We start from the raw sequence: 27,889 nt of genomic DNA, 5'->3' as shown, positions 1-27,889 counted from the left end.
ACTAACAGCTCTGTGAAGAAACAGATCTATTCTCTCCCAAGAGCACACTCCAGGGGACTCCTACTTCTAATTTTAATTTTTAAAAAAATTTTTCCGCTTCATTGGTTATGTGTATTTCTAAAAATTATCACTACATAAATAGTATATCCACACTGTAATCCATAGTTCAGTACGTGGGAGTTGTTATTTTTTATTTTTTTAAAGTTCCCAGTCTCTTCTTACCTCTGAGGTACTGATGGTTGAGTTGTATCATTTAACACTTTTCTGCATATCCACACAATTACGTGCAAACATGTGGTACTAGTTATTAAGCCCTTGTCTCTCAGTTCCAAACTCTCCTTGTTTCATGATGCTGGGATTGTAACTTTGAAAACTACATTTCTCCTTTACTCCTTAGATTCCTGTTAGGATCCTTGTATCTTTCTGGTTTGCTAATGGACCCCAGGAGAATCACCTGACCAACGCTTCTTCAGTCCTGCAGCCGCAGCCATGGCCCCAGACAATAGCTGAACCCAGTTGGTTTTCAAACAATTGTAGAACCAGAGTCATCACACCTCCTAACCTAGACTTTTCCAAGTTCTCTTTCTAGTTAGCAAATTTGTACCTCCTTCACCACTATTAATCATGCTGCTGCTACTACTGCTAAGTCGCTTCAGTCATGTCCGACTCTGTGCTCCTCCATCCATGGGATTTTCCAGGCAAGAGTACTGGAGTGGGGTGCCGTTGCCTTCTCCAATTAATCATGCTAGTTCATCACAATTAATATTTTATATTTAATCATACATAAAATCACATAATAAAATATAAAACTATATTATATCTCTCTTCTGATAACTAGACAATGACACAGAAATATACACATATTGGATTTTTTTTCTTCTCCTTATATATGTATACTTTACAATAAATGGAATAATCCATGCCCCTTACTTTGAAACTTGCATTTTTTCACTTGTTTCATCGACTTCTTTCCAGATCAATATATTTAACACTAAGTTAAGTCTTCTCAATAGCTGCATATTCCATTATATGGACAGACTGCAAACTATTCAGTCATTTGCCTGTTGATGGATGTAATACAAGTCCTAATTTCAGCTACAACCAAAAAATGATACAATAAACATCCCGGTTCATATATCCCTTTATACTAATTTTCTATTACAAAATTACTGAACATGGGATTACAGTATCAACAAATAAGATATTTGTATTTTTGAGACATTACGTGTACCTAACTGAACTGGCCATACTCTGCAGTATATTACATACTGTCTTTAGTGGTTCATTCAATACCCTTCTTCTGTTTTATATTTTCCTCTGTTACTGCTACTGCCATTTCCTTTTCTGTAAGTCCCCATTCTAGTGTCCTTTCCACAGCCACCTTATTACACCTAACAAAAATTTTTCGATTGTTTAAAAAAGATCCTTTTATGGTTCATTTATTTGAATCAGAATCCAAACAAAATCTACAGCATTGTATGTTGATTCTCTCAGTTTATAAAAGTTCCCTCTTACCTTCTCAACCACCCCCTCTCTGCCCTGCCATATCATTTGTTGAAATAAATGATTATTTGTCTTACAGAATATTCCAGATTCTAGACTTCCCTTCTCCAGGGGATCTTCCTGACCCAGGGATTAAACCCGGGTCTCTTGCACTGCAGGCAGATTCTTTACCATCTGAGCCACCAGGGAAGCCCATTGTTTCCTTTTAGTGTTGTTTAACTTGTTCCTCTTTTCTCATTTTTTGTAGACTGAAAATCAGATAAAGGCTTGATTATATTTAAGCTCAATTTTTTTTTCATGGAGGATTCTTCATATGTGGCGAGGTATTCTCCATACTACATCACATGATGATTGTCCTTAATGTCTAGTTGTCCCACTTACAATGACATTGAGATTGGTGCATGAATTCCACTATTGACAGTCTGATCTATTCATTATAAAGTTCCCCATCAACCTTTCACCTCATAGTTTTAGCAGCCATTAATGAGCATTCCTTAAAGCCACTGTTTTATTAGGGTTTATAAAAATGGTGACTTTCTTATTGTATCATTCCTTCTGCATTTATTAATTAAAATTCCTCAACAAAGAAGAATCTTCCCTTATCAACTCTTTAGTTACTCTAAAATACAGTTCAAACAGAAAAGACAGGCCGGAACCTTTTCTTAAGTAGTAGATTTAACTTGTCTAATACTTCCTATGATATTGGTATTTGGGGTTTTTTTTAACTTTCAGTTATTTATATTTTGCCAGAAAAAAATTTGTTCCCTCCACATTTTCAGTTTATTACCATGGACTACACAAGATATTCTTGTATAATTCTTTTGACCTCTATTGTATTTTCTTTTTCAAACTTAAAATGGTATGTGTCCACATGCTGGCATGCTCAGTCGCTTCAGTCATGTCTTACTCTTTGCGACCCTATGGACTATAGCCTGCCAGGTTCCCCAGTCCATGAGATTCTCCAGGCAAGAATGCTGGAGAGGGTTTCCATGCCCTCCTCCAGGGGATCTTCCCAACACAGGGACTGAACCTGAGTCTCCTGTGGCTCCTGCATTGCAGGTGGATTCTTTACCGCTGAGCCACCGGGGAAGCCCATATGCATACATATGTACGTGTAAACATATATGTGTGCGCACACACACACACACATCTGTGTTTGCATTTATACTGATCTTTACAAAGAACTCATTTAGAGTTTATATAGTTTTGATGACCCCAGAAGTTGTTTTCCCTTCTACAGGTCACTTCCTAAGTACTCACACCTGTTTCACATTTGGAATTAGTCTGGAGGGTGGATAAGGCATTTCTCAGGTAATTTGCAGTTCCAAATTACCTTTCTGTTATGTTTCCTCAGCACAGATTTAACTTCCAGTACCTCACTTTACTATGCAGAGACAAATTAGAAATCATTAGGAAAAAATTCCTCCACTTTTTACTTTTCTTGTCAACAAATTTATTTGCATTCTTGCCTTAAAAAAAAGAAACTCTATTCCCATTCCCTTTCATCACAATGAAAGAGGGCACTGCATCTATCTCTGCAACATTTCTAGAGACCTTGATTAATTAATCAATCAATTAATTAATCAAATAATGATAATTGATTAATTAATGATTCTCAATTAGCATCAGATGCTACCAGCTTTCTTCCCTCAGTCTAAGTCTCCGCCATCTTAGGCAAATAGATACCTCCCTTCGTCCTGTGTTCCCGTCTGGTTACCGCAATGTCTTTCTCCCCATTACAGCCAGCCCGTTGAAAACGTCATCCGTAGTTTCCACTCATAGTCTTCCTCTGCTCCCATTACTTCCTCAAATCTCCTCTTGCCAAAGTCACCAGTGGCTTCTTCCTTGATTAAAAAAATAAATAAATTAAAAAACACTACGTACTCACCCCAGCAGCTGACGATGCTCTTGCCCTCTTTGAAGTACTTTCCTTTCTCAACTTTCTAACAGTCCACCCCACCCCACCCTCACACTTTTTCTGACTATTCTTTTACGTTTCTAGCTATTATTTCTTGTCCTCCTTTGTGGATTCCTCTTTCTGGAATACAGAAGACCTTCAGATGTCAGACTTTCTAGCACCCTGAGCCTTCTTTTTCCACTTACCTTGGAAGAAAAGGGTGCCAATTAATATTTATGGGGTGATGGCTTCCAGAGCTGAACTCTAGTCCAAAACATTCTCATAAGATCTTCTGTGTCCACAGTGGACTTGTCTACCTGTTATAAAAGCACCCTAAAGGTAATGTGTCCAAATCTGAACTCATTATTTTTCCTCAAAACTTGTTTTCCCTCCCATTCTTCCCTCTTGATAAATCATACTGCCATCTATCCAGTGATCCATGCCAGAGATCTTGTATGACAGTATGAGATAGTGTGATTACAAAATGGAAAAACCACTGGATTTTGCAAAAGAAAATTTATCACATGCTTAAGAATAATCTCATGGAAGGCATTTGTAAGAATTATAATCAGCTCTCAAAGAGTATCTTTCCTCAAACTCTGTATTTCCCACTTGAGTTTTTTCTTTCTTTTTTTGCTTTCATCTGTTTCCTCCCTCTGTGAACTAGATTTTTCTGATAATATATGGCTCACTAAGACTCCAGTACTCTTGCCTGGAAAATCCCATGGACAGAGGAGCCTGGTAGGCTGCAGTCCATGGGCTCTCGAAGAGTTGGACACGACTGAGCAACTTCACTTTCACTTTTCATTTTCATGCATTGGAGAAGGAAATGGCAACCCATTCCAGTGTTCTTGCCCAGAGAATCCCAGGGACGGGGGAGCCTAGTGGGCTGCCGTCTACGGGGGTCGCACAGAGTCGGACACGACTGAAGCGACTTAACAGAAGCAGCAGCAGCAGCAGCATGACCTTTCAGGCCAAGCCCACATCAGCATTTCTCTGATGTTGCTGTTCATACCAGAAGAGACTCAGATTGCCCCAACCTAAACTGACTCAAATGGTGCAAATATGTCATGCCTATGTTCTCTGCCTTAACTGGAGCTGTAGATAGGAATAGATGTTTTTTCAAACGAGTTGTGGGAAAGATAGACTGTATGTCGAGAGTTCTTGACATTTTACTCTTCACAAATCCTTCATATCTAAGAAATAATGATGAAATTCTGCCAAATCTACCTTTTATACTATTTCACAAATCTAGCCACTTCTTTTCATCCCCTCCTCACTTCACAACTTAACGCTGCCCTTTCCTAGATCCTCCCAACATATCCCCATATTCAGTCTCTCTTTCTTCACATCCAACCTCTACAATGTAGCCAGAGTGACCTTTTTAAAGTACCAATAATGTCACTTCTTTACTTAAATCTCGTCATAGGACATGTCAAGGCTGACACCTGACATACATGTCTGTATGTTAGTTAAAACTCCTTATTATGATTATGTTAGTTGCCCAGGGCTGATGTAACAGATTGGCACAAATTTAATGACTTAAAACCACAGAAATGTATTCTTTCAAAGTTCTAGAGGCTAAAGGTGCAAAATCAATATGTTGGCAGGACCGTGCTCTCTCTGAAGTCTCTAGGGAAGAATCTTTCTTCCCTCTTTTCTGGATTCTGGTGTCTCCCAGCAATCTTTGGCATTCCTTGACTTGAGCCGCATCACTCCAAGCTCCGCCTTCAGCTTCACGTGACATCCTTCTCTGTGTGTCTGGGTCCTCTCCTCTTCTTCTAAGGACACCAGTCATTGGATTAAGGCCCACACTTAATCCAGAAGGATTTCCCCTTGAGATCCTTAACCAACCTCATCAGTAAAGACCCTATTTCCAAAAGCTCACATTCTGAGGTTCCAGGTAAAATTGGTTCCCAAAGGAATCTCTTTCCTCAAACTCTGTATCTCCCAACACAACTTCACTTGAATTTTTTTCTTTTTTTTTTTCTTTTAACTTTCATCTGTTTCCTCCCTCTGTGAACTTGATTTTTCTGCCAATATATGACTCACTAAGACTACCTGAACTGTAACCCAGCATGACCTTTTAGGGGGACACTACTCAACCCAGTACAATGGGCTATAGGCCTTTTATGATATGGTGTCTACTCACCTCTCCAGCCTCATCTCTTATCACTCTCCAGCCCTCATATAATCTCTAGTCATAATAGCCTTTTGCAGTTCTGGGGCCATAAGACACAAGAAAGACTTACTTCTGGATTTTTGCATTTCCTGCCCACTTCTGTTTAGAATGTCCTTGCCATCTCCCTTTGCCTGGCTCTTACAATTTTTCAGATTCAGGGACTCTAGAAAGTTTTCCCAAGTCCCATCCATCATTGCTGTATGCCATCTGATCCCAAATTCTCATTTCACCTTCCATTTACCTCAATCATAGCATGTATCCCACTACCTAGTAATTTTAATTGCTGTCTCACTTCTTTTCTAGTCTTTCTCTCAATTCTTTGCCACTCAAATAATCAGTAAGGGACCAATCACTTCTGGTTTTCTTTTAATTTGCTTTTGTACTCTCAGTGCAAAACACAGGGCCTAATAGGCACTCAACAGATGATTATACAATGAATGAATGTCTTTGAAAAGTAGTTCGCATATGGTAAGAATTTCCAGGTGTCAAAACTGATACGCAATTGCGTCTGTGATAGTTTCTTTTTTGTGTGTGTGTGATGGTTTCTTTATTCAGGTTTGTCCATTAGAGGGAATAATAACTTTGTCTGAGGAAATCGAGGGAAGCACTCCATGAATACTGAATATTATATTAGTCAGTATTAAATTACTCCATTTAGTTTTGCTGTTGCATGTGTTGAAAACCCACTTTGATCTGACCATAGTCCTATTCACTTTGATTATCCTTAGATCAAATAATGCAAGATTCTCAATTATAGCCATAGATGTGAATGATAGAATTACTGTATGAGTGGGTTTGAATTCCATATTAATGTTAACCTTAAAGAAAATTATGTAGGTTTTTTCCTAAAGTGGAGAAAAGCCTCTATTGAAATTGGGAAATGTGTATACCCACAAGTGAAAGAACTTGAAATAGAGCCTTAAAGAAAAGAGAAAAGTTAAAGTAGATAGTGTTGATTACTTTCAGGTAGCTTACCACTTTCATCACCATTAGAATTTAATTATGTAAGCACTCTGAATAAAATGAGGACAGAAAAGATGTTATTAAGAAGATCACATTCCTTTTAGTTAAATCATTTTTTGGAATAAATGGCTCCCAGGATTCTTGAATGTTTTCCTTTTTGGTTAATATAGCATCAAGGATTATAAAAGTATATAGCAGGCGTACATACTTATATATGGGTTGCCTGAACTAAAAGAGACTACAAGCTAATTGTGGTTGAGGGGCATCAGCAAGTAGGACATCAACGATGAACACAGCTTCTGGAAGCCCCTGGCCTCCTGAGCAACCCTGAGACCCAGTTATGGGGAAGTCCTTGCAGCTGCGTTTAAGGAGTTTTAAGAATCTGTCAAAGGGAAGCTGGTAAGATCAATGAGATGTTGTGAAGTTCTCCAGACTGACACAAACCCAAGCTCCCAAGGAACATCAAGAACAAAATAACTCAAAGGTGGAGAAGCTGAGCTGTGATGAGACCAAGAAAGGGATTCTCTGGTGGCCACTGGTTTTCAGACTGTGCTCTGGGAACGCCCTCAGCAAAATGGAAGAGGATGACTTGTAGAGAAAAAAATGACCCCTTTGCTTCACTTCTTCCCTCCTTCCTCTAATCTCTTTCCATATCTCTGTCTCCATCCGCTCTCTCTTCTAACTCACACTGACTCTCTCTGTTCCTCTCTGGATACTAGAAAACAGAAATACAAGCAAGACAAATCCCTGCTCTTCACATAACCTTTCCCTACAGCCCATTTGCCTGTGAACAGAGGCCATAGCTGGAAAGAGCTAGATATTCTCTTGTGAATGTGTTAGTTGCTCGGTCATGTCCAGCTCTTTGTGATCCCATAGATTGTAACCTACCAGGCTCCTCTGTCCATGAGATTCTGCAGGCAATAACACTGGGGTGGGCTGCCATTCTTTCTCCAGGGGATCTTCCCGACCCAGGGATCGAACCCAGGTCTCCCACATTGCAGGCAGATTCTATACTGTCTGAGCCAACTGGGAAGCCCACAGATATTCTCTCACAGCCCTCAATTCTGAAAATCTATTCATTCATTTTTTTGTCATTCATTCATTTATTCATTATTCAACAAACATTTACTGAACCTATGTTTTAGGTATATAATTTGCCTTCCTGATCAGTTATCTTCAATCCCTTTCAATTCATGCAAATTTTTTTCCCGCTAAAAGTTTGCTGATGTTCAATATGGAAACATGACAGCTGCACTGAGTGAACTGAAGTAGGAACATAGAACTGGCCACCTCCTGCCCTGCCCTCTTCTGCAGCCACTGAAGAACGCTTTGTGGAGCATAGCACACACACCCCTGTTCTATGGTGAGCACTCCCATACATTGCAGAGGGAATGTGAATTGGTACAATGACTGAAAAACAGCCTGATACATAAAGTGAACAATATGCCCACCCAGTTCCTCCCCTGGCTATACACACTCAAGATTGAAATGTATACATATGAGAACCAGGGGACATATCAAGAGTAAGCATAGTTTATAAGAGGCACAAAATGAAAACAATGTTAATTTCCAGCATCAGTTGAATGGGTAAGTAAAAATGGTACAGAATAATCAAAATGGAAAAACCAACTACATGAAGCAACATGGGTGAATCTAACAATGCTGAATGACAGAAACAAGAAAAAATAATATGGATAGGATTTACAAAATGTTCATTTACATGAAGTTCAAATGTAAGCAAAACTAAACTGTATTATTGAGGAAATACCTACTGAGATGGTTTTAAAAGAACACTAGAAAGTAGAACAAAGAAGTGATTACCATAGTGAGAAGTTACCTCTAGGGAAGATGACAAGGGATATTAAGGGGAAAGGTCACAGGGAGTTAGTTGTAGGTGTTCTGGGGATGCTAGTGTTATCTTATCCTTTGCTATGGGAAGTGATCACACTACTGTTTGTATTATTTCTTGTGGGTGATTATACCTGCATTATTCTAATTATTCATTAAACAGACTTTTATGTTTTATATCTTTTTCTGCAATGTTTCACACTTGCTTAAATGGCTACGCAAACAAAATACCATTGCTTGATTCCTGGGAAGTGAGAACAGGAGGGAAAATGATCAACTTCAAAGATTTTGGAGTCTCTAGCTCCTGGTATAATGTCTACCCCAGGCAAAAGACCTATATAGTAATGTTGGCTAAACCAAACTGGCCTAGGCAATGAGACATGCTTTGAAAGAGTAAACATCTTGTAGAGCCTACAGGCTACATCTAAAATTCTCATTTTTACTCCATGTCAAAGACAAAATGCTGCTGTGGTTCTGTGTTTCTGTTTATGTTCAGTTCAGTTCAGTTGCTCAGTCATGTCCGACTCTTTGCGACCCCACGGACTGCAGCATGCCAGGTCTCCCCGTCCATCACCAACTCCCAGAGTTTACTCAAACTCGTGTCCATTGAGCTGGTGATGCCATCCAACCATCTCATTCTTTGCCATTACCTTCACCTCCTACCCCCAATCCCTCCCAGCATTAGGGTCTTTTCCAATGAGTCAACTCTTCGCATGAGGTGGCCAAAGTACTGGAGTTTCAGCTTCAGCATCAGCCCTTCCAATGAATATTCCGGACTGATTTCCTTTAGGATGGACTGGTTGGATCTCCTTGTAGTCCAAGGGACTCTCAAGAGTCTTCTCCAACACCACAGTTCAAAAGCATCAATGCTTCAGCACTCAGCTTTCTTTATAGTCCAACTCTCACATCCTACATGACCACTGGAAAACCATAGCTTTGACTGCATGGACCTTTGTTGGCAAAGTAATGTCTCTGCTTTTTAATATGCTGCTAGGTTGGTCATAGCTTTTCTTCCAAAGAGCAAGCATCTTGTAATTTCACGGCTGCAGTCACCATCTGTAGTGATTTTGGAGCCCCCAAAAATAAAGTCTCTCACTGTTTCCACTGTTTCCCCATCTATTTGCCATGAAGTGATGGGACCCGATGCCATGATCTTAGTTTTCTGAATGTTGAGTTTTAAGCCAACTTTTTCACTCTCCTCTTTCACTTTCATCAAGAGGCTCTTTAGTTCTTTGCTTTCTGCCATAAGGGTGGTGTCATCTGCATATCTGAGGTTATTGAGATTTCTCCCAGCAATCTCGATTCCAGCTTGTGCTTCATCTAGTCCAGCAATTCTCATGATGTACTCTGCATATAAGTTAAATAAGCAGGGTAACAAAATACAGCCTTGATGTATTCCTTTCCCAATTTGGAACCCATCTGTTTATCTTGCTACATATTATTTAATTCATAGTGAATAAAGAATAATGATTTTCTTTGAGGACATCAGTGTTTTTAATTGATTTTTGTTCAACTCAGTATTGACCTTTAACTTCAAACTTTATAAAAAATTGTCTAAATCTAGACAAAACAACTGACCTCAGTTTCTAATGGAGCCAAACACCTACTGGAAATTTGAAGATAGACACACAGTATACATACGTTCTTAATTTTTCCTGCTTCTCCTTAAAACATTGACCGGAGAAAACTCTGATTATTTGTGGGTTTATTTTGTTCCAATTGAGAATTCACTGTATTCTATGCTATGCAACTAAATTAAAATGCTTCAGCATTTTCTTTAGATAATAGCTATATCTTTCTACTAGTCAATTATTAACGATAAATCAGATTCTTTACCTGGTTTAACACTGTCTATGATAATAACCAATCTTTTTAAAATTATTAGCTTCAGATGCAATTATAAAAATAGAGACATTTTAATAGTTTTCAATGTTTTAAACATAGAATTGAAAAATGATTTACTTTATATATATATCATATATAATGCTCTGTTTTTTCAATAGCTAATTTTATTTATTTGTCACATATAATAGCCATACAGCCTTAACATAAATTGAAATAAAATGAAGAAAATTTCATTCATAATCCCAATGCTACCACAAATCAAACTGTTTTCAGTTTTAATTATACAATTAATTCCCTACTTTTAAACTAATGAGATCATTTTAAAAGTTACTTTAGTCTTTGCTCTTCTGTAAACTAGAAAGAAAAATATTTACTATTTTTTGTTTCCCACTTAGTTCAAAATTATATGAAGGATTCACAGAAGCTGTTAAAAATTCTATATATGCTTTTATATTCCAGTGTATAAATTGTTCTATGAACATTCACTCATAAGACAAAGCTCTGAAATCAAACACATTAAACATAAACCAAAATGAATAAGTAGTCATGTTCATCTCATATAAACCCTAGAAACAAAAATGTGTTTATTATATTTAATAATAAGTTATATTATATCCTCATAACTTATCCTTGCATCTTTTATTCAGTTATTAAATATAAATAACATGTATTTAAAGTTACAGAAGGTAATAGTTGCTTATCTGCAAGACTGGCTTTTTTTTAATGATATGTAAACTTAGTCAAGCCCCACATCTCTGTGGTAGTTGTTTGTTCTTATATAAAATGAAGCCACAAAGAACTCTATAGGTACCTTAAAAACATCAAGAAGCAACCCACTGAAATTGGGGAGATTTATTGTACATAAGGAATGTTTCAACTCACTGACTAAAGATAAATGCAATAAACCAGAAAAATCAAACGAGATGATAACAAAGTCCAGTAAAGGTGGTCTTTGATGTAGAAGACAAAGAATGAAAGTGTGATGGTGCTCCCTGGCCGGAAGCTTCAATTTAGAATTAGGATTCAAGAGTTCCTAGAAAGAGTCAACAAAGGAAAAATCAAAACCAAAACCAAAAAATCCTTAGTCTATTATCTAAAACAAAACAGGAACCAAGCAAAGGAAAGGAGGGCTGAATGAGACTTACCTTGTATTTAGGAGCAGCTTTTTTTTGTCCTCTTCAGGGTGGTGGCCGGGCGGGGCGGGGAGTTCATGTGAATGTTGCCACTGTCAGTGGGCTCAATTACTGGAAGAAAATTATTACCCTGGTGTTAGGGCAAGAAAACCTTTCATTTGGGGTACAGAAACTGAAGACAAATTAAAATTAATGGTTACACTGTTTTTCAAAAATCCTCCTTTTGTACCTCAAAAAGGAATAAAAAAATAATACATTGTTCACTAACTTTTCCTGGTACTGTATTAATGTTATCTAACTATAGCTGACTTATATGTATGGATCATAATACACAAAATGATCTTATATATATTTTATCATGTCTAAAAACACAAAAAATTCATGCTAAAGTCTTAACTGACTTGTCTTTTCTTCTTGCACCAGATTCTGGGACACAGGTTGCTTTTTTCATCCTTCATCCCTGTCTTCCTGGCCATAATCATGCTTGTTTTAAGGAATTTTCCTGCTGATCATTCTGGAAAACTTATTTTATATCCATTCTCTCCTCTCACTCCCAGGTAAACTCCTTAGGTGTTCCTTACATTCACAGTATCCATTTTCTTTTTTCTCTTCAATTGGCCCCTTAAAGATTTCTGAAAAGTAAAATTAGAGAAGCCAACTCTTCTTTTCTAGAAACAAAGGTTATTCGTTCAAACAAAAGAATGTAATCCAGTATCAAAGCAGCACTTGTGACAATGACTAAGGCTGGAATTGTCCCTCCAGGGATGTTGAACTGTTTCTGCTTCAGTAGACTACATTACCACATGAAGGATAATAATAACAATTATCAGGACTTCCCTGGTGGTCCAGTGGTTAAGAGTCTGCCTTCCAATGCAGGGGACTAGGGTTTGATCCCTGGTCAGGGAACTAAGATGCCCCATGCCAGGGGGCAATTAAGCCTGTGTGCCACAACTAGAAAGCCCACAAGCTACAATGAAGAGCATGTGACCTAAGACCCAAAAACCAAAAATAAACAAATATTAAAAAAAATTATAACAGATATCATTCATCGAGCATTTTTTTTAATATACCAGAACTTAAAACATCATGCTAAGAATTTTTCATAGTGTTTGGCTCATTCTTCATAGCAGTCATACAAGGCAGAGAAATAATATAATCACCATTTTAGAGGTGAGGATGCAAAAACACATGAAACAGAGTTAAATACGTAGCTGAGGTCACCCAGCTGGTAAGTGACAGCTAGAAGTTGAACCTAGGCAATCCGATGCCAGAACCCACCCTCCCTATGGTGCGGGTGCATGAGTGTCAGTCACTATTCCTCAGACCCGGGTTCTTGGAGGTGATCTAAGAGGATCACAGCTCCTCTGATGAGACGGCTCTGTAGATAAGGAAGAAGGATCTGAAATTTGGGCTATCTAACTGTAGATCAAACCTAAGAAAGAGAGGTGACCAACATTATTAAAACACTCCCTACTGCATCCTGGACAGTGGGATCCTTCCGGTTATAAGACGGCCTACACTGGTTTTCCTGCTTCATGAGAAGAACAAAAGAGCCACCTAATCAGAAAGTCTTGGCAAGGGGCAATATAATCAGTGTACCAGAGAAGGGGTGAAGGGGCAGTTCTCGGATGCAAGTTCTGATTGATAAACGAAGATAAAATCAGTCCCTCCGCAAGAAAGTAAATGGTTGCAATGACAGAAAGAGAGCTGAAGTCTCAACAAAATGAATCCTTAATATTTTATGGGATTAACACTGTGATCTTATTCAAACACATGTTTCGGCCTCTTTTTAAAATAGCATTTTTTTGGACTTCCCTGGTGGTCCAGTGGTTAAAAATCTGCCCAGCAATGCAGGAGACACAGGTTCAATCCTTGGTCTGGGAAGATCCCACATACTTTGGGGCAGCTAAGCCCATCCACCATAAATACTGAGCCCTCCCTCCAGAGTCCATGAGCCATAACTACTGAAACCCTTGCCCTAGAGCCCATGCCATCACAATGAGAAGTCCATGCACTGCAACCAGAGAGGAGCCGTGCTTGTCACAACTAAAGAAAGCCCACGTTGCAGCAATGAAGACCCAGAGCAGCCATAAATAAATAAGAATAACATAGAGCAGCATTTTCACCTTTTCTAACTTACAGTTATAAATAAAGTCCACTTTCTTCTTCCCTGATGAATATCACAGAATTTCATCTCTGCTTCCTAAGTGTCAGGATGTCCTCTTCTCCTTACCTGAGAGAGTCTCAAGGCTTCAATATCCCCACTGACCACAGGATCTCAAGTTGTCCTTTTGAGAATAAAATGAATCATATAATCTTGGTGTGTTAAGGAACCAGGCTGTGATGGTTTTTTGGCTACTTGCTGGTAAGCATTTCCTTGCTTCCTAATTGCCATGCAATTGTTGGAAACAACAAATATTTATTTTTAAATTTTGAGTCTTTGGCCTTTTTCTTTTCATCCCAAGTAGACACTAGCTTGTGGGCACAGTCTGAAGCCATGCAGACCCTGAGGATGGCCTAGGTAGACTATGGGATGTCCCCTTTACATTGTCCCCACTCCCCACGGAAGCCATAGTTAAGTTCTGCCCCAGGGTATTTTCAGATCAGAAACACTTGATTTTTCTGACAGGGATTATAAACTGGAGGTATCTGCCAGAATCCACACCAGCTCTCTCCACCTCTAATCTCTTTCTTATCTAACCCTTAAACATTGGATAAATTTTTGTCTGTAAGGCAAAGTGACTTTCTATAGGAATTCTTCAGTCCAAGAGTCAGGAAAGGAGATCTCCGAGCTCACATGGAGCGAGGAGAACCCTAGTGGCCAGACTGTGTTCGCTACAGATCATTCCTCATTAAGAGCTTCTGTGGAGGAGTGGCTGATTCCAGAGACTGCTGCTGCTGCTGCTGCTAAGTCGATTCAGTCGTGTCTGACTCTGTGCGACCCCATAGACGGCAGCCCACTAGGCTCCTCCTAGTGTCCCTGGGATTCTCCAGGCAAGAATACCGGAGTGGGTTGCCATTTTCTTCTCCAGTGCATGAAAGTGAAAAGTGAAAGTGAAGTCGCTCAGTCGTGCCTGACTCTTAGCGACCCCATGGACTGCAGCCCACCAGGCTCCTCCATCCATGGGATTTTCCAGGCAAGAGTACTGGAGTGGGGTGTCATCGCCTTCTCCGCTACTAGGTTCATATCAAAAGAACTTAGGAACCTTCTAGACTAAGCTCTCACTGGCCAAGAATGGTAAATTTGAACATTACTGAGATTAATAACTGCAACAGATTAAAACACATCAAGTGTATGTAAGCCTTGTGTTTAAAATGATACTTTAAAAAAAAAAAAATTTTTAATTTAAATTTAAAAAATCCAACTAATTGGTCACTTTTGGAAGGTGCTAGTGAACTGATTGATTATATTTGGAAACTGGTAAACAGAGCAAAGATTTCATCATTACTCCTGTATTTCCTGTACACACTACCTCAGAGTAACCAATACTTGATGATTAAATTTGGTCTTTATAGAATTACAGATGGAAAAAAGGAACAACAGAATTAGAATATCAGCATCTTACCATCTCTAATGAATTAATCTGGTCAGTGATCATCAGTGAGGCTGCTAACATCACAAAGAACACAACTGGATTTCCGTACCACATGACAGAAGCACACACATCACCACTCACAAAACTCTCTTGGAAATTAAAAAACTCCGATGTCAATCTGGTTAATCATTAGATTCAATTTACAGGAAATATAAAGGACAGAGAAACATGTCAAATGACAAGACTGGGATGTGAACTCCAGTGGGCAGTGGAAATACAACCCAGTTTCTTCAACACAAAAAATAACAAGGGCAAAAAGAAGGGGGGAGAAAAGGAGATTTATGGGAGCGTTAATCAAGGTTCTCCAGAGAAACAGAATCTATAGTACAGACAGACAGACACACAGATCTAGAGAAGACTGAACTATTATGAAATTGGCTCACTTGGTTACAGGTTGACTGACAAGTCCTAAGGTCTGCAGTCAGCTAGCCAGAAACATAGGCGAGCTGATAGCATACTTCTACTCCAAAAGCCAGCAGGTTCTAGACCTAGGAGAAGCTGAAGCTGAAGAAGCTTGAACCCAAAGGCAGGGGGAAAAATAACCCAGCTTTGCGACCCCATGGACTATATGATCCATGGAGTTCTCCAGGCCAGAATACTGGAGTGGGTTGCCTTTCCCTTCTCCAGGGGATCTTCCCAACACAGGGATCGAACCCAGGTCTCCTGCATTACAGGCAGATTCTTTACCAGCTGAGCCACAAGGGAAGCCCTAAAGGCAGTTGGGTAGGAGGAATTCTCCCTTATTCAGGAGATGGACAGCCTTTTGTTCTATCCAAACCACCGACTGATTGGGTGAGACCCACCCCCATTAGAGAGAGCAATCTACTTTACTCCATTTACTCATTTAAATGTTAAAACCACCAAAAACAAACAAACCAAAAAACCTCTCACAGAAACAACAGAATAGTATTTGACCAAATATCTGAGAATTCCGTGGCCTAGTCAAGTTGACATATAAAATTATCTAGCACAATGGGGTAAGTTTAGATTGAAAGAGATTAACTAAAGACATATGTCAATAATAGGGGCAGTCCTAACATGGCAGAGGAATAGGACGGGGAGACCACTTTCTCCCCCACAAATTCATCAAAAGATCATTTAAACGCTGAGTAAATTCCACAAAACAACTTCTGAATGCCGGCAGAGGACATCAGGCACCCAGAAAAGCAGCCCATTGTCTTCGAAAGGAGTCATCATCTGCCTGAGAAGGTGCGCCGGCTGTAAACCCAGAAAACCGACCCGCAGGGATGGGAGAGGCGTTAAGTTGCAGTGACCGGGCTGGCCAAACACCTCATCATCTGAGATGCTCAGACCTGGCAAGGGCACAAAACGCAGGCCCAGCGGAGTCTGCGCCTCTGAGGACTACCCGAGTGCCTGAACCTGAGCGGCTTAGACCTGGGAGGTGCATACAGCCCAGGGCCGGCCTCAGACGGTTACCGGCGGAGCAACCTAGAGCCTGAGCTTGTGTGGGCAGGGAGGGTACGTGCACCATGAGCGGGGGCAGACCCAGTGAGGCTGAGGCACTGCGAGCACACGCCAGTGTTATTTGTTTGCAGCTTCCCTCCCTCCCCACAGCGCGACTGAACAAGTGAGCCTAAAAAAAAAAAAAAAAAAGTGTCCTCCACCGCCCCCCTTGTGTCAGGGCAGAAATCAGACACTGAAGAGACCAGCAAACAGAAGAAACTAAAACCGAGGGAACCACCTTGGAAGTGACAGGTGCAATAGATTAAAACCCTGTAGTTCGTACCAACTACATAGGAAGGGGCCTATAGATCTTGAGAAATATAAGCCAGACCAAGGAACTATCCGAAAATGAACTGACCCCACACTGGCCACAATAACAAGAGAGAAAGTTCTAGATATATTTTTACTATTTTTACGATCATTCTTTTCTTTTTCTTTTTTTTTTAACTTAAAAAAAAAATTTTAAGTCCTCTATTACTCCTTTAATTTTCATTTTTTTATAACCTACTATTACTTTTCAAAAAAAAAGTATTTTTTAAAGCAAACTTTATATATATATATTTTTAAAAATAACTTTTGTGACTTTGTTTTTTTTCTCTTCTTCTTTTCTTTAATATTGTATTTTTGAAAATCCAACCTCTAATCTAGAATTTTAATCTTTGCTTTTTGGTATTTGTTATCAATTTTGTACTTTTAAGAACCCAATCTTCAGTACCCATTTTTACTTGGGAGTGAGATTACTGGCTTGACTGCTCTCTCCCCCTTTGGACTCTCCTTTTTCTCCACCAGGTCACCTCTGTCTCCTCCCTCCCCTTCTCTTCTCTACCCAACTCTCTGAATCTCTGTGTGTTCCAGATGGTGGAGAACACTTAGGGAACTGATTACTGGCTGGATCTGTCTCTCTCCTTTTCATTCCCCCTTTTATCCTCCTGGCCACCTCTGTCTCCTTCCTCCCTCTCTCTTCTCTGTATAATTCCGTGAACATCTCTGAGTGGTCCAGACTGTGGAGCACACATAAGGAACTGATTACTGGCTAGCTTGCTCTCTCTTTTGATTCCACTTCATCTCATTCGGGTCACCTCTAACTCCCTCCTCCCTCTTCTCTTCTCCATGTAACTCTGTGAACCTCTCTGGTTGTCCCACACTGTGGAGAAACTTTTCATCTTTAACCTAGATGTTTTATCAATGGTGCTGTATAGAAGGAGAAGTCTTGAGACTATTGTAAAAATAAGACCGAAAACCAGAAGCAGGAGGCTTAAGTCCAAATCCTGAGAACATCAGAGAACTCCTGACTCCAGGGAACATTAATTGATAGGAGCTCATCAAATGCCTCCATACCTACACTGAAACCTAGCACCACCCAAGGGCCAGCAAGTTCCAGAGCAAGACATACCACACAAATTCTCCAGCAACACAGGAACACAGCCCTGAGCTCCAATATACAGGCTGCCCAAAGTTACTCCAAAACCAATGACATCTCATAACTCATTACTAGACACTTCATTGCACTCCAGAGAGAAGAAATACAGCTCCACCCACCAGAACACTGACACAAGCTTCCCTAACCAAGAAACCTTGACAAGCCACTGATACAACCCCACCCATAGTGAGGAAACTCCATAATAAAGAGAACTCCACAAACTGCCAGAATACAGAAAGGACACCCCAAACTCAGCAATATAAACAAGATGAAGAGACAGAGGAATACCCAGCAGACAAAGGAACAGGATAAATGCCCACCAAACCAAACAAAAGAGGAAGAGATAGGGAATCTACCTGATAAAGAATTCCGAATAATGATAGTGAAAATGATCCAAAATCTTGAAATAAAAATGGAATCACAGATAAATAGTCTGGAGACAAGGATTGAGAAAATGCAAGAAAAGTTTAACAAGGACCTAGAAGAAATAAAAAAGAGTCAGTATATAATGAATAATGCAATAAATGAGATCAAAAACACTCTGGAGGCAACAAATAGTAGAATAATGGAGGCAGAAGATAGGATTAGTAAAGTAGAAGATAGAATGGTAGAAATAAATGAATCAGAGAGGAAAAAGGAAAAACGAATTAAAAGAAATGAGGACAATCTCAGAGACCTCCAGGACAGTATTAAATGCTCCAACATTCGAATCATAGGAGTCCCAGAAGAAGAAGACAAAAAGAAAGACCATGAGAAAATACTTGAGGAGATAATAGTTGAAAACTTCCCTAAAATGGGGAAGGAAATAATCACCCAAGTCCAAGAAACCCAGAGAGTCCCAAACAGGATAAACCCAAGGCGAAACACCCCAAGACATTATTAATCAAATTAACAAAGATCAAACACAAAGAACAAATATTAAAAGCAGCAAGGGAAAAACAACAAATAACACACAAGGGAATTCCCATAAGGATAACAGCTGATCTTTCAATAGGAACTCTCCAAGCCAGGAGGGCATGGCAAGACATACTTAAAGTGATGAAAGAAAATAACCTACAGCCCAGATTACTGTACCCAGCAAGGATCTCATTCAAATATGAAGGAGAAATCAAAAGCTTTACAGACAAGCAAAAGCTGAGAGAATTCAGCACCACCAAACCAGCTCTCCAACAAATGCTAAAGGATATTCTCTATACAGGAGACACAAAAATGGTGTATAAACTTGAACCCAAAACAATAAAGTAAATGGCAATGGGATCATACTTATCAATAATTACCTTAAATGTAAATGGGTTGAATGCCCCAACCAAAAGACAAAGACTGGCTGAATGGTTACAAAAACAAGATCCCTATATATGTTGTCTACAAGAGACCCACCTCAAAACAGGGGACACATACAGACTGAAAGTGAAGGGCTGGAAAAAGATATTCCATGCAAATAGAGATCAAAAGAAAGCAGGAGTAGAAATACTCATATCAGATAGAATAGACTTTAAAACAAAGGCTGTGAAAAGAGACAAAGAAGGACACTACATAATGATCAAAGGATCAATCCAAAAAGAAGATATAACAATTATAAATATATATGCACCCAACATAGGAGCACCGCAATATGTAAGACAAATGCTAACAAGTATGAAAGGGGAAATTAACAATAACACAATAATAGTGGGAGACTTTAATACCCCACTCACACCTATGGATAGATCAACTAAACAGAAAATTAACAAAGAAACACAAACTTTAAATGATACAATAGATCAGTTAGACCTAATTGATATCTATAGAACATTTCACCCCAAAACAATGAATTTCACCTTTTTCTCAAGTGCACACGGAACCTTCTCCAGGAGATCACATCCTGGGCCATAAATCTAGCCTTGGTAAATTCGAAAAAATTGAAATCATTCCAAGCATCCTTTCTGACCACAATGCAGTAAGATTAGATCTCAATTACAGGAGAAAAACTATTAAAAATTCCAACATGGAGGCTGAACAAAACGCTGCTGAATAACCAACAAATCACAGAAGAAATCAAAAAAGAAATCAAAATATGCATAGAAACAAATGAAAATGAAAACACAACAACCCAAATCCTATCAGATCAGATCAGTTGCTCAGTCGTGTCCGACTCTCTGCGATCCCATGAATCACAGCATGCCAGGCCTCCCTGTCCATCACCAACTCCCAGAGTTCACTGAGACTCACGTCCATCGAGTCAGTGATGCCATCCAGCCATCTCATCCTCTGTCGTCCCCTTCTCCTCCTGCCCCCAATCCCTCCCAGCATCAGAGTCTTTTCCAATAAGTCAACTCTTCGCATGAGGTGGCCAAAATACTGGAGATTCAGCTTTAGCATCATTCCTTCCAAAGAAATCCCAGTGCTGATCTCCTTCAAAACCTATGGGACACTGTAAAAGCAGTGCTAAGGGGAAAGTTCATAGCAATACAGGCACACCTCAAGAAACAAGAAAAAAGTCAAATAAATAACCTAACTCTACACCTAAAGCAACTAGAAAAGGAAGAAATGAAGAACCCCAGGGTTAGTAGAAGGAAAGAAATCTTAAAAATTAGGGCAGAAATATATGCAAAAGAAACAAAGGAGACCATAGCAAAAATCAACAAAGCCAAAAGCTGGTTCTTTGAAAGGATAAATAAAATTGACAAACCATTAGCCAGACTCATCAAGAAACAAAGGGAGAAAAATCAAATCAATAAAATTAGAAATGAAAATGAAGAGATCACAACAGACAACACACAAACACAAGGGATCATAAGAGACTACTATCGACAATTATATGCCAATAAAATGGACAACATGGAAGAAATGGACAAATTCTTAGAAAAGTACAACTTTCCAAAACTGGACCAGGAAGAAATAGAAAATCTTAACAGACCCATCACAAGCACGGAAATTGAAACTGTAATCAGAAATCTTCCAGCAAAAAAAGCCCAGGTCCAGACGGCTTCACAGCTGAATTCTACCAAAAATTTAGAGAAGAGCTAACACCTATCCTACTCAAACTCTTCCAGAAAATTGCAGAGGAAGGTAAACTGCCTAACTCATTCTATGAGGCCACCATCACCCTAATACCAAAACCTGACAAAGATGCCACAAAAAAAAAAAAAAAAGAAAGAAAGAAAGAAAACTACAGGCCAATATCACTGATGAACATAGATGCAAAAATCCTTAAAATTCTAGCAATCAGAATCCAACAACACATTAAAAAGATCATACACCATGACTAAGTGGGCTTTATCCCAGGGATGCAAGGATTCTTCAATATCCACAAATCAATCAATGTAATACACCACATTAACAAATTGAAAAATAAAAGCCATATGATTATCTCAATAGATGCAGAGAAAGCCTTTGACAAATTTCAACATCCATTTATGATAAAAACTCTCCAGAAAGCAGGAATAGAAGGAACATACCTCAACATAATAAAAGCTATATATGACAAACCCACAGCAAACATTATCCTCAATGGTGAAAAATTGAAAGCATTTCCTCTAAAGTCAGGAACAAGACAAGGGTGCCCACTTTCACCACTACTATTCAACATAGTTTTGGAAGTTTTGGCCACAGCAATCAGAGCAGAAAAAGAAATAAAAGGGATCCAAATTGGAAAAGAAGAAGTAAAACTCTCACTGTTTGCAGATGACATGATCCTCTACATAGAAAACCCTAAAGACTCCACCAGAAAATTACTAGAGCTAATCAATGAATATAGTAAAGTTGCAGGATATAAAATCAACACACAGAAATCCCTTGCATTCCTATACACCAATAATGAGAAAATAGAAAGAGAAACTAAGGAAACAATCCCATTCACCATTGCAATGAAAAGAACAAAATACTTAGGAATATATCTACCTAAAGAAACTAAAGACCTATATATAGAAAACTATAAAACACTGGTGAAAAAAATCAAAGAGGACACTAATAGATGGAGAAATATACCATGTTCATGGATTGGAAGAATCAATATAGTGAAAATGAGTATACTACCCAAAGCAATCTATAGATTCAATGCAATCCCTATCAAGCTACCAACAGTATTTTTGACAGAGCTAGGAGAGGGCAATGGCACCCCCCTCCAGTACTCTTGCCTGGAAAATTCCATGGATGGAGGAGCCTGGTGGGCTGTATAGTCCATGGGGTCACTAAGAGTCAGACACAACTGAGCGACTTCACTTTCACTTTTCAATTTCATGCATTGGAGAAAGAACTGGCAACGCACTCCAGTGTTCTTGCCTGGAGAATCCCAGGGACATCGGAGCCTGGTGGGCTGCTGTCTATGGGGTCGCACAGAGTCAGACACAAGTGAAGCGACTTGGCAGCAGCAGCAGCAGAACAAATAATTTCACAATTTGTATGGAAACACAAAAAAACCTCAAATAGCCAAAGGAATCTTGAGACAGAAGAATGGAACTGGAGGAATCAACCTGCCTGACTTTAGGCTCTACTACAAAGCCACAGTCATCAAGACAGTATGGTACTGGCACAAAGACAGAAATATAGATCAATGGAACAAAATAGAAAGCCCAGAGATAAACCCACGCACCTATGGACACCTTATTTTTGACAAAGGAGGCAAGAATATACAATGGATTAAAGACAATCTCTTTAACAAGTGGTGCTGGGAAAATTGGTCAACCACTTGTAAAACAATGAAACTAGAACACTTTCTAACACCATACACAAAAATAAACTCAAAATGGATTAAAGATCTAAACATAAGACCAGAAACTATAAAACTCTTAGAGGAGAACATAGGCAAAACACTCTCCAACATAAATCACAGCAGGATCCTCTATGACCCACCTCCCAGAATATTGGAAATAAAAGCAAAAATAAACAAATGGGATCTAATTAAAATTAAAAGCTCCTGCACAACAAAGGAAACTATAAACAAGGTGAAAAGACAGCCTTCGAATGGGAGAAAATAATAGCAAATGAAGCAACTGACAAACAACTAATCTCAAAAATATACAAGCAACTCCTACAGCTCAATTCCAGAAAAATAAATGACCCAATCAAAAAATGGGCCAAAGAACTAATTAGACATTTCTCCAAAGAAGACATACAAATGGCTAACAAACACATGAAAAGATGCTCAACATTACTCACTATCAGAGAAATGCAAATCAAAACCACAATGAGGTACCACTTCAAGCCAGTCAGAATGGCTGTGATCCAAAAGTCTACAAGCAATAAATGCTGGAGAGGGTGTGGAGAAAAGGGAACCCTCTTACACTGTTGGTGGGAATGCAAACTAGTACAGCCACTATGGAGAACAGTGTGGAGATTCCTTTAAAAACTGGAAATAGAACCGCCATACGACCCAGTAATCCCACTGCTGGGCATACACACCCGAGGAAACCAGAATTGAAAGAGACATGTGTCCCCCAATGTTCATCGCAGCATTGTTTATAATAGCCAGGACATGGAAGCTACCTAGATGTCCATCAGCAGATAAATGGATAAGAAAGCTGTGGTACATATACACAATGGAGTATTACTCAGCCATTAAAAAGAATACATTTGAATCAGTTCTAATGAGGTGGATGAAACTGAAGCCGATTATACAGAAGTAAGCCAGAAAGAAAAACACCAATACAGTATACTAATGCATATATATGGAATTTAGAAAGATGGTAATGATAACCCTATATGTGAGACAGCAAAAGAGACACAGATGTATAGAACAGTCTTTTGGACTCTGTGGTGGGGCGGGGGGATGATTTGGGAGAATGGCATTGAAACATGTATAATATCACATAAGAAATGAATCGCCAGTCCAGGTTTGATGCAGGATATAGGATGCTTGGGGCTGGTGCACTGGGATGACCCAGATGGATGGTATGGGGAGGGAGGTGGGAGTGGGGTTCAGGAGGGGGAACACGTGTACACCCGTGGCGGATTCATGTTGATGTATGGCAAAACCAATACAATATTGTAATTAGTCTCTAATTAAAATAAATAAATTTAAATTTAAAAAATAAATAAAGATATATGTCAATAATAAATGGAACATATTTGGATTCTAATACTGACAAAACAACTGAACAATTTTTTTAAGGAAAAGGATAAGAAAAATTCGAACACAGGTTATTTGATGATATAAATGAATTCTTTTAAAAACTATTTAGGTAGAAGAACAATACAGTTAAATTTTTTAAAAGAATTCTACATCTTCAGTAATACATATTTAAGTTATTTACAGATAAAATTCTATGACATTTGGGATTTGTTTTAATAAATAACACAATCTCAGTTCAGTTCAGTCACTCAGTCATGTCCAACTCTTTGCGACCCTATGAATTGCAGCACGCCAGGCCTCCCTGTCCATCCCAACTCCTGGAGTTCACTCAGACTCACGTCCGTCGAGTCGATGATGCCACCCAGCCATCTCATCCTCTGTCGTCCCCTTCTCTTCCTGCCCCCAATCCCTCCCAGCATCAGAGTCTTTTCCAATGAGTCAACCCTTCGCATGAGGTGGCCAAAGTATTGGAGTTTCAGCTTTAGCATCATTCCTTCCAAAGAACACCCGGGACTGATCTCCTTTAGAATGGACTGGCTGGATCTCCTTGCAGTCCAAGGGACTCTCAAGAGTCTTCTCCAACACCACAGTTCAAAAGCATCAATTCTTCAGTGTTTAGCCTTCTTCACAGTCCAACTCTCACATCCATACATGACCACTGGAAAAACCATAATCTAGGGTGGTGGAAATGGAAGGTATAGATATTGGCACTGTGCTGATAAATAGTGAAGCTAGGTGATAAGTATGTGGAAATTCATTGTATTATTTTCTCTAATTTTGTAAATATTTTACATTTTCCACATAAAATTTTTAAAGGCATTATTTTTCAACCTCTAATAAAATAACTAATTAAGGTAAAAATAAGTGGATATTTAAAAAATGAGTAAATGATTAATAGGAAACTTTATAATGAAAGACTCAAGCTTTCAGTGCTGGAATCCACTTGTGTTATCTGTCAAAGAGGGATAATTGGGAACTTCCTGGAAGTCTAATGGTTAAGACTCAATCCTTCCAATGCAGGGCATGTGGGTTCCATCCCTGGTCAGGGGGGACTAGGATCTCACATCCTTCACAGTGCAGCCAAAAATTAAAAAAACAAACAAACAAAAAAAAAACCTGAGTGGGATAATTGGACATTATGTACATCCTGATATGATGGATTATGAAGTACATAGTACTACCTATGAAATATTCTCGCCAAAAAGACCTTCTCAAGGGATTAGATCTAATTTTCAACACACGGAACATTTAGAAGCTAAAGAAACAAGTTAAACCACACCATGAAGAAATATGCATTCAAATTCTTTTGCTGAACATCCCACAGCACGGCTCACCAGTTTCTAAAACAAATCAGTAGCATAAAAGAGTAGGGGAGAGAAGGGAGGAATGTTGTTCTGGATTAAAACTGCTTGAAAGAAGGAATTCCCTGGTGGTCCAGTGGTTAGCACTTAGTGCTTTCAATGCCAGGCGTCCAGTTCAGTCCCTGGTAGGAGAACCAAGATCCTGCAAGCCAAGTGGCCTGGCAAGCCAACCCAAAAGAAACAAACAAAAAATACTTGAGAGACATAATACCCAAATACAGTATATGGTTATTGTTTGGGAACAAACTAACTGAAAGAAAAAAAAAAAAACTTTGTTGACAATCAGAGAAGCATAAATAAGAAATGGGTGTTAGATTACATTAAGAAATTACTTTTTATTTTGTTAGTTATGAAAAATTATTATTTTTAGGGTGGCCTATTGGATTATTTAGGGAGGAAATGATATGATGCCTAAGTGTTGCTTTAAAATATTTTAGCAAAAAAATATAAAAGTGCTTGTTAAAAAAAAGATTGTTAACTGAGTGAAGAGTACATTGTTAATCTTTTTTACATTTCTGAATAATTTTGGAAATTTCCATAATAAAAAACAAACTGAAACATTATGTGCTATTCTCCATAATTTGGAATAGGTTTGCAAAGTTTGAGCCTAAATTATAGTTTTCTCTTACTAGATTCAAGGATCAGGATGCACTTCCGTTTTTTGCTTTTCTTGAAGTAGCCACCTCAAGTCAACACTCTCTATCAGACTTCAGGTTTTATGATTACTCCTTCTAGCACTAGTCCAGAGATTGAGACACAACATTGGAGATATTAAGTGGACCATTTTTCTTGGAAATTCCAGACAGAATGTTCTCTCATTTTCCATCCCTCCCTCTCTACCCGGATTCTTCTCACCAGTATTTAAATACATTAACAAATTAAAAACAATCCACCCCAGATCAGTGCTTCTGAAAATTTCATAAACATAAGAATCACCTGGGCATCTTGTTAAACAGCAGATTCAAATTTAGTATGTTGGTGATAGGCCCGAGATGCTGAATTTCTAATTAGGAGATGAAGAGATGCTGATGTTGCAAATCCTTGAATCAACCTTTGAGGAGAAAGAGCCTAGCTCTTATTTCTCACTCTGTGCTGTGCTGTGCTTAGTTTCTCATTGGTGTTCGACTCTTTGAGACCCCATGGACTATAGCCCACCAGGCTCCTCTGTCCATGGGGATTCTCTAGCAAGAATACTGGAGTGGGTTGCGATGTCTTCCTCCAGGGGATCTTCCCAACCCAGGGATCAAACTCAGGTCTCCCACACTGCAGGCGTATTCTTTACCATCTGAGCCACCAGGGAAGCCCATGAATGTTGGAGTGGGTAGCCTATCCCTTCTCCAGGGGATCTTCCTGACCCAGGAATCAAACTGGGGTCTCCTACAATGCAGGCAGATTTTTTGCCAGCTGAGCTACCAGGGGAGCCCATTTCTCACCCTACATAGAGCCAAACTTCTCAAGAGTGTCCACACTCTTGTCTCCATTTCCTTGTTTCCCATTCCTTCTTCAATCCATTCCCCACTACCTGAATAAAATAGTCCCCCTTAAGTTCCATACCACAAATCAGATGTGTTCTGTGCATCAATGTTCATCATACTGGCCCTCTCAGTAGCGTCTGTTGGGGATCCTCTTTGAAGCCATTCTCTTCCACTGCTACTATGACATCACACTCTCCTGACTGCCTTTCAGTCTCTCAATCAGAGCTTCTCATTATTCACTGCCAAATCATCTATACATGGTGGAAATTTTTAAAGGTTCAGGCCTGGCTTCCCTTTCTTCTAATTCTCCTCTGTGTCTCTGTCTCTGACACCACTCCCAGCCATCCTTTGACTGTGACCTCATGAGACACCTAAGCCAGAACCCTTTGATCAAGTCACTCAAATTTCTGACCCATGAAAACAATAAGAAATGATAAATGACTACCGTTATAAAAAGCCACTAAGCTTTGGGGTGATTTGGTACATTGAGCAACAGATATTCAGAACATCCCCTGACTTCCACACAGACATCTCCCCAAACAATTCAGGACACACCATCCCAAAATACGCCACTCTGCCATAGTGACTATTTTGAACTGAAGGCACTTAAGAAAAAACAGGTGCAGGGAGGGCTCTCTGATCTCTCTTTTTCTCCTGAAAAACAGGCCATAAAATCTCCCATGAGAAGAAAATACCCTTCCTATAGCAGGAAGAAAAGAACATCCTTATCACTAGAAACTGACGCTCAACTGGATCTGTATAAACTTACTAGAATGGCTTACCAGGTGGCATAGTGGTAAAGAATCTGCCTGCCAATGCAGGAGACCCAGGAGACACGGGTTCGATCCCTCAGTTGGGAAGATCCCCTGGAGGATGAAATGGCAACCCACTCCAGTATTCTTGCCTGGAGAATCCCATGAACAGAGGAGCTTGGTGGGCCCCACTCCATGGGGTTGCAAAGAGTCAGACATGACTGAGCACACATGCACGCAACAACACACACAGAACTCACTAGAATAACCCTTCATCTTGCCCTGGTTTCCCCTGTGTATCTTCTGGTCACTTCCCCACAATGTATGCCCCTATTTCAAACCTCTTGGGCTTCCCTGGTGGATCAGATGGTAAAGAATCTGCCTGCAATGCAGGAGACCCA

At 39.3% G+C, this 27,889-nt stretch overlaps 1 long non-coding RNA gene across 1 annotated transcript; it reads right to left on the bottom strand.

The window, feature by feature from the left end:
* Window positions 1-3,105: 3,105 nt before the first annotated feature.
* LOC133233554 (uncharacterized) lies at window positions 3,106-27,529 on the bottom strand. Its single transcript, XR_009731751.1, has 3 exons — window positions 26,816-27,529; window positions 11,384-11,482; window positions 3,106-3,347 (listed from the first exon to the last, which is right to left on the bottom strand). It is a non-coding gene; the product is annotated as an uncharacterized LOC133233554 (long non-coding RNA).
* Window positions 27,530-27,889: the final 360 nt, after the last annotated feature.

Source organism: Bos javanicus, chromosome 20, assembly GCF_032452875.1.
Source record: "Bos javanicus breed banteng chromosome 20, ARS-OSU_banteng_1.0, whole genome shotgun sequence".
In the NCBI taxonomy this organism is placed as follows: domain Eukaryota; kingdom Metazoa; phylum Chordata; class Mammalia; order Artiodactyla; family Bovidae; genus Bos; species Bos javanicus.
Note: the sequence above shows the minus strand (reverse complement) of the source record. Positions and strands in the feature narration are given on the sequence as shown.